Here is a 9049-nt window from a genome sequence, read left to right as displayed (position 1 = left end):
GCCCCCAAGAGGTTTCTGGAAAATCAGGCATTTTCGAAAATTTGCAATCATATGCAAATTATATGCAAATTAGCAGACTCTTGATGCTGTAACTAATGCTCATCTATTAAACTATATATTGAGATTTGGGGGCGGATGGCATGGGTGGGGTGGGGTGGGAGGTGGAAGATTTTCTCGTGGGTTTGAACCCACCCCCACTGAAAAATGGTCATTTTCCGTCTATTTTCCGATTTTAAAACGACCTTGAGAGGTGAACATTGACCAGACTGTGTTTCTTTGTCATTCAAGTCTTACCCTATAGATACAGCAGTCCATTCATGCTAACTGGGAGTTTATGGGACTTACGTGTCTTGCTGGCGAATTATTATTGTTAAGTCAGGTCTGCCTAAATGTCTGTTTTTACGGATTTTTGACAAAACGGTGACCTAGATTTTACAGACTAGTCTCCTATTGGCCATATTATACCTCTTTGTGTTCCTATACCACCTATGCATGAATTTACGATAACAGTGTATACCTATCATGACTACCAGTTACGTAGTGGCCATCAAAAGATGCCCACCCCCACCTGATTTTGGCTACTTTTCACGTTTTTCCGATTTTGAACTCTTAAACAGCTTTCAAAGTGCCATATTTTCATAAACAGACGTCTGAGAAGAGTTTATTGAACATGAACTGCTTGGTTGAAGTCCCTGCTATCCTGACAGTTCAGGTTGGGCAGTTCAAAAAAGGTATGGAGGGTCATACGGGCCATCAAAGAATGGTTGTCGCCATCACGCCTACAGGCGGGATTGGGGGTTAAAGGGTTAAACAATTTCATCAATTTTTTTAATTTGACTTCTGTTGGTTTTGAGGGTCGTTTTGGGGTGTAAAACTGACCAAAACACTCTTTAGAGGTTGAAAATCGGGGAAAAAATATTTTTAGTTTAAACAATTTCATCAATTTTTTTTTATTTGACTTCTGTTGGTTTTGAGGGTCGTTTTGGTGTGAAACTGACCAAAACACTCTTTAGAGGTTGAAAATCGGGGAAAAAATATTTTTAGTTTAACTCATTCGCCCCAAGAGGTTTTTGGAAAATCAGGCATTTTCGAAAATTTGCAATCATATGCAAATTATATGCAAATTAGCAGACTCTTGCTAATGCTCATACTCATCTATTAAACTATATATTGAGATTTGGGGGCGGATGGCATGGGTGGGGGTGGGGTGGGAGGTGGAAGATTTTCTCGTGGGTTTGAACCCACCCCCACTGAAAAATGGTCATTTTCCGTCTATTTTCCGATTTTAAAACGACCTTGAGAGGTGAACATTGACCAGACTGTGTTTCTTTGTCATTCAAGTCTTACCCTATAGATACAGCAGTCCATTCATGCTAACTGGGAGTTTATGGGACTTACGTGTCTTGCTGGCGAATTATTATTGTTAAGTCAGGTCTGCCTAAATGTCTGTTTTTACGGATTTTTGACAAAACGGTGACCTAGATTTTACAGACTAGTCTCCTATTGGCCATATTATCCTATTTTGTGTTCCTATACCACTTATGCATGAATTTACGATAACAGTTTATACCTATCATAACTACCAGTTACGTAGTGGCCATCAAAAGATGTCCACCCCCACCTGATTTTGGCTACTTTTCACGTTTATCCGATTTTGAACTCTTAAACAGCTTTCAAAGTGCCATATTTTCATAAACAGACGTCTGAGAAGAGTTTATTGAACATGAACTGCTTGGTTGAAGTCCCTGCTATCCTTACAGTTCAGGTTGGGCAGTTCAAAAAAGGTATGGAGGGTCATACGGGCCATCAAAGAATGGTTGTCGCCATCACGCCTACAGGCGGGATTGGGGGTTAAAGGGTTAAACAATTTCATCATTTTTTTTAAATTTTACTTCTGTTGGTTTTGAGGGTCGTCTTGGGGTGTAAAACTGACCAAAACACTCTTTAGAGGTTGAAAATCGGGGAAAAAATATTTTTAGTTTAAACAATTTCATCAATTTTTTTTAATTTGACTTCTGTTGGTTTTGAGGGTCGTTTTGGGGTGTAAAACTGACCAAAACACTCTTTAGAGGTTGAAAATCAGGGAAAAAATATTTTTAGTTTAACTTCATTCGCCCCCAAGAGGTTTCTGGAAAATCAGGCATTTTCGAAAATTTGCAATCATATGCAAATTATATGCAAATTAGCAGACTCTTGATGCTGTAACTAATGCTCATCTATTAAACTATATATTGAGATTTGGGGGCGGATGGCATGGGTGGGGTGGGGTGGGAGGTGGAAGATTTTCTCGTGGGTTTGAACCCACCCCCACTGAAAAATGGTCATTTTCCGTCTATTTTCCGATTTTAAAACGACCTTGAGAGGTGAACATTGACCAGACTGTGTTTCTTTGTCATTCAAGTCTTACCCTATAGATACAGCAGTCCATTCATGCTAACTGGGAGTATATGGGACTTACGTGTCTTGCTGGCGAATTATTATTGTTAAGTCAGGTCTGCCTAAATGTCTGTTTTTACGGATTTTTGACAAAATGGTGACCTAGATTTTACAGACTAGTCTCCTATTGGCCATATTTTACCTCTTTGTGTTCGTATACCACCTATGCATGAATTTACGATAACAGTGTATACCTATCATGACTACCAGTTACGTAGTGGCCATCAAAAGATGCCCACCCCCACTTGATTTTGGCTACTTTTCACGTTTTTCCGATTTTGAACTCTTAAACAGCTTTCAAAATGCCATATTTTCATAAACAGACGTCTGAGAAGAGTTTATTGAACATGAACTGCTTGGTTGAAGTCCCTGCTATCCTGACAGTTCAGGTTGGGCAGTTCAAAAAAGGTATGGAGGGTCATACGGGCCATCAAAGAATGGTTGTCGCCATCACGCCTACAGGCGGGATTGGGGGTTAAAGGGTTAAACAATTTCATCAATTTTTTTTAATTTGACTTCTGTTGGTTTTGAGGGTCGTCTTGGGGTGTAAAACTGACCAAAACATTCTTTAGAGGTTGAAAATCGGGGAAAAAATATTTTTAGTTTAAACAATTTCATCAATTTTTTTAAATTTGACTTCTGTTGGTTTTGAGGGTCGTTTTGGGGTGTAAAACTGACCAAAACACTCTTTAGGGGTTGAAAATCAGGGAAAAAATAATTTTAGTTTAACTTCATTCGCCCCCAAGAGGTTTCTGGAAAATCAGGCATTTTCGAAAATTTGCAATCATATGCAAATTATATGCAAATTAGCAGACTCTTGATGCTGTAACTAATGCTCATCTATTAAACTATATATTGAGATTTGGGGGCGGATGGCATGGGTGGGGGTGATGTGAGAGGTGGAAGATTTTCTCGTGGGTTTGAACCCACCCCCACTGAAAAATGGTCATTTTCCGTCTATTTTCCGATTTTAAAACGACCTTGAGAGGTGAACATTGACCAGACTGTGTTTCCTTGTCATTCAAGTCTTACCCTATAGATACAGCAGTCCATTCATGCTAACTGGGAGTTTATGGGACTTACGTGTCTTGCTGGCGAATTATTATTGTTAAGTCAGGTCTGCCTAAATGTCTGTTTTTACGGATTTTTGACAAAACGGTGACCTAGATTTTACAGACTAGTCTCCTATTGGCCATATTATACCTCTTTGTGTTCCTATACCACCTATGCATGAATTTACGATAACAGTGTATACCTATTATGACTACCAGTTACGTAGTGGCCATCAAAAGATGCCCACCCCGACCTGATTTTGGCTACTTTTCACGTTTTTCCGATTTTGAACTCTTAAACAGCTTTCAAAGTGCCATATTTTCATAAACAGACGTCTGAGAAGAGTTTATATAACATGAACTGCTTGGTTGAAGTCCCTGCTATCCTGACAGTTCAGGTTGGGCAGTTCAAAAAAGGTATGGAGGGTCATACGGGCCATCAAAGAATAGTTGTCGCCATCACGCCTACAGGCGGGATTGGGGGTTAAAGGGTTAAACAATTTCATCATTTTTTTTAAATTTGACTTCTGTTGGTTTTGAGGGTCGTTTTGGGGTGTAAAACTGACCAAAACACTCTTTAGAGGTTGAAAATCGGGGAAAAAATATTTTTAGTTTAAACAATTTCATCAGTTTTTTTTAATTTGACTTCTGTTGGTTTTGATGGTCGTTTTGGAGTGTAAAACTGACCAAAACACTCTTTAGAGGTTGAAAATCGGGGAAAAAATATTTTTAGTTTAAACAATTTCATCATTTTTTTTAAATTTGACTTCTGTTGGTTTTGAGGGTCGTTTTGGGGTGTAAAACTGACCAAAACACTCTTTAGAGGTTGAAAATCGGGGAAAAAATATTTTTAGTTTAACTCATTCGCCCCAAGAGGTTTCTGGAAAATCAGGCATTTTCGAAAATTTGCAATCATATGCAAATTATATGCAAATTAGCAGACTCTTGATGTTGTAACTAATGCTCATCTATTAAACTATATATTGAAATTTGGGGGCGGAATGCATGGGTGGGGGTGGGGTGGGAGGTGGAAGATTTTCTCGTGGGTTTGAACCCACCCCCACTGAAAAATGGTCATTTTCCGTCTATTTTCCGATTTTAAAACGACCTTGAGAGGTGAACATTGACCAGACTGTGTTTCTTTGTCATTCAAGTCTTACCCTATAGATACAGCAGTCCATTCATGCTAACTGGGAGTTTATGGGACTTACGTGTCTTGCTGGCGAATTATTATTGTTAAGTCAGGTCTGCCTAAATGTCTGTTTTTACGGATTTTTGACAAAACGGTGACCTAGATTTTACAGACTAGTCTCCTATTGGCCATATTATACCTCTTTGTGTTCCTATACCACCTATGCATGAATTTACGATAACAGTTTATACCTATCTTGACTTCCAGTTACGTAGTGGCCATCAAAAGATGCCCATCCCCACCTGATTTTGGCTACTTTTCACGTTTTTCCGATTTTGAACTCTTAAACAGCTTTCAAAGTGCCATATTTTCATAAACAGACGTCTGAGAAGAGTTTATTGACCATGAACTGCTTGGTTGAAGTCCCTGCTATCCTGACAGTTCAGGTTGGGCAGTTCAAAAAAGGTATGGAGGGTCATACGGGCCATCAAAGAATGGTTGTCGCCATCATGCCTACAGGCAGGATAGGGGGTTAAAGGGTTAAAGTATTTTTGTGTACTATTGTTTGTCTGTTTTTCTTTTTTAGCCATGGGGATGTTAGTTTATTTTTTATCTATGAGTTTTAATGTCCCTCTGGTATCTTTCTTATTTTAAGGGTAAATGACTCAGTATATATATATATATATATATATATATATATATATATATATATATATATATATATATATATATTAGTCAGTATTATTATAAGCATAAGTTTTGCGGTTGTCCACACTGTTACGGTAATACTTCTATGTCACCGCTTTAAACAGACACACTGATATAGCTATGTTAATGCAGTAGCTATACAGATGATATTTCATTGAACAACATGTAAAAATACCGTTGAATAATATTCTGCCCAAAGGAATCGAGAAGACTACTTTTAGGAAATATATATTGTGGTGATTGCCTCTTTCAATAACACAAAATAGTACCACAAAGCTGAAAGTGGCATCAAACACCAACCAACCAATCATCAATCATTGGTTGGTGTTTAACGCCACTTTCAGTATTGTGATGTTATTTTGTCGCGGTAAATCAATTAATCTTGCCGAATGGAGTGAGTCGTAACCAGTCTCCCTGATGGAGATTTCAGGATATAGTGCAACCCTTTTGCTTTAGTTTCACTAATTTTATCCGCTTATTAAAATTTAAAAAAAGTTAAAAAAAAAATAAAGAATTTCAACATTGGTTGTTTTTCTACGGAAGCCGATAAGGGCCATTCAAAAAAAAAAAATTATGTCGTAATTACGACATAGCATGTCGTAATTTCGACATATCATGTCGTTATTACGACATCGCTATGTCGTTATTTCGACATAACTTGTCGTAATAACGACATCACTATGTCGTTATAACGATTTAGCTATGTCGTAATAACGACATTGCTATATATATAAAAGAATAGGTATTATGATTGCCAAGAGACTAAATGACACAGAAATTAACAACTATAGGTCACCATAATGCCCCCAATAATTAGAAAAGCCCCCGCATAGTCAGCTATAAAAGAGGGACGAAAGATACCAGATGGAGAGTCCCCGAAATGCTGTGTGGCAGTGTTATTAATTAATTATTAGCTCCCTTGGTAAAACTCCAAATTTCATATTTAATGTATTTCATTGTTAAATAATTTACATGAAGCTTAATAAGTATGACGTTAATATGGCACGCCGTTATTATATTTATTCAATTTCAAGATATCTTATTTAGTTAAATAAGATATCTTAATTATCAATAGAGATATCTTAATTATTAATAGAGATATCTTATAAACTAATAGAGATATCTTATATATTAAAAGAGATATCTTATATACAAATAGAGATATCTTATTAAAATGTTTATAAAGATATCTTATTAAATATATAAGATATCTTATTTAAAATATAAGATATCTCTATTAATTTATAAGATATCTTATTAAATATATAAGATATCTTTTATATAGTTAATAATAGAGATATCTTATTTACTTAATAAGATATCTTAAAAAATAATAGAGATATCTTATAAACTAATAGAGATATCTTATTTACTTAATAAGATATCTCTAAAAATAATAGAGATATCTTATAAACTAATAGAGATATCTTATTTACTTTCAAATTAAATAAGATATCTTATAAAAATTAAAGATATCTTAATACTTAATAAGATATCTTGTTAATTAATAGAGATATCTTATTAACTTATAGAGATATCTTATTAACTTATAGAGATATCTTATAAACTTTTAGAGATATCTTATTAACTTATAGAGATATCTTATAAACTTATAGAGATATCTTATAAATTTATAGAGATATCTTATAAACTAATAGAGATATCTTATAAACTTTTAGAGATATCTTATTAACTTATAGAGATATCTTATTTACTTGGTTATAAAGATATCTTATTTAATATATAAGATATCTCCATAAGTTTATAAGATATCTCTATTAGTTTATAAGATATCTCTATTAATTAATAAGATATCTTATAAAGTATGTATTTTAAAGATATCTTTATAAAGAAGTAAGATATCTTATATACTTTATAAGATATCTTATTAATTAATAGAGATATCTTATTAACTTATAGAGATATCTTATAAACTTATAGAGATATCTTATAAACTAATAGAGATATCTTATTTACTTTCAAATTAAATAAGATATCTTATAAAAATTAAAGATATCTTAATACTTAATCAGATATCTTGTTAAATAAATAAGATATCTCTAAATTTGAATAAATATAAAAACGGCGTGCCATACGTTAAGCACGTTATTGCGTCAATGCCGTGAAATGCGACAGAGCAATTTGATAAATAGCTCTTCTATGAAATCTAAATAGTTCAGCTTTATGAAATTTATATCCATAGATTAGGCAAGTATTACTGTTTCCAAAAATATAAAATAATATTCTTTAACTTTTCATAATAGTTTCAAATAATGATACAAATATTGCCAAAACGTCAAAAATATGCGTGTCAGACGTAACAAATTATTTGCAAAATAACTTTTGCGGGAATTTTTTAGGTCTAAGAAAGAGTTTAAAATCCGCGAAAATTCACATGAATGATAAACGTTATATATGATTTATGAAGTCATTGCTGTTTTTTGTGTTGATGGAACGGTCAAAGCTATTTTTTCAAAAATGAATAATCTTTGCCATGGTCAGGTTTCGGAAAATGGTAAGTTATCAAAAGTCATCGCTTTTTAAAATATCAGATGATATAAAATTTTGTTTTCAGAAATTATTCCTACAAAAGTGCTTAGATAGACCATTTCAAATCCGGAATTTTACAGCACTCGCACCACAAGTAAAAACGCATTGGCTTCGGGAAAATGTCTTGCAAGATTGTCCAATGTCGAATTTCGCCGCTTTATACCAAAAGACTGTCAGTTTCAACGTCATTATATTAAATATTCAATTTATAGCATACAAAATAGTGCTTTTGCGTAATTGTGCTTTCACCCCACATTACGATAACATACTTTTTGATAAGCTGTTAAGTCGAAATGACTTCGTTTTTTAACAAATCAAATGTCTTGCAAGTTTGTCCACTGAACAATTTTCTTACGTTTTGAACGTTTTCGATTCGGGACGCTATACATATATGTGTTTTCAAATTATTTCTCAAAGTTTGTTCTTTGTTTTGGTGTTAAACACCACTACATGTATGAACGACATTTGTTGTATTTTATTGACCTGTCATCATAGGTAGGAGAAGCCTGACATCAGGCTACCTTAAGTTAAAATATTTGCAATAACTGTCGATTATGATCGGAGTCGAACAAATCTCGCCACGAGCGTATCTTAAAATCGCAAGGCTTTTTATCACTTTATATGAACTCATTAGGCCAATCACCCTCCTAGGCAATCGAAATTGAAAGCAGTTCGTATTATCATATGATATATGAACGATATTTCATTGTTTTTAAATAAAAAGTACGGTTCGATTTCATGTTTTAAGATAAGAGGACAAAACAAAATAACCAAATTACAAATTTCGAAAATAGATAGAATCATAGAAACCACGATAAGAACTGCAACATATAATAGTAGTTATAATCAAATAGAAGATGAATAATTATCTAAAATGAAAAAAAAAAACATATGGTAATTTGTCAATAAATAGGTAAGATATTAATTGCAGAACAGAATAATTGTATGTCCGAGACAGAGAGAATTAAATATTGTAAAGAGATGAAGAAACTAAAAAGAAAAAATAAAAGTTACATTAAATATAAAGAAAAATACAACACCAACAGCAAAACAATCTTTAAAACGACAGAGTTCATCTCTCTCTGAAAAGGTCTTAGAAAACATGAAGGGGTTTATACATGAAACAAAACAGAAAAGAAATTATGATGCACGTAATGCTATGCATGTAATA

Source organism: Mytilus galloprovincialis, chromosome 6 (genome assembly GCF_965363235.1).
Source record: "Mytilus galloprovincialis chromosome 6, xbMytGall1.hap1.1, whole genome shotgun sequence".
Taxonomy (NCBI): domain Eukaryota; kingdom Metazoa; phylum Mollusca; class Bivalvia; order Mytilida; family Mytilidae; genus Mytilus; species Mytilus galloprovincialis.
Note: the sequence above shows the minus strand (reverse complement) of the source record.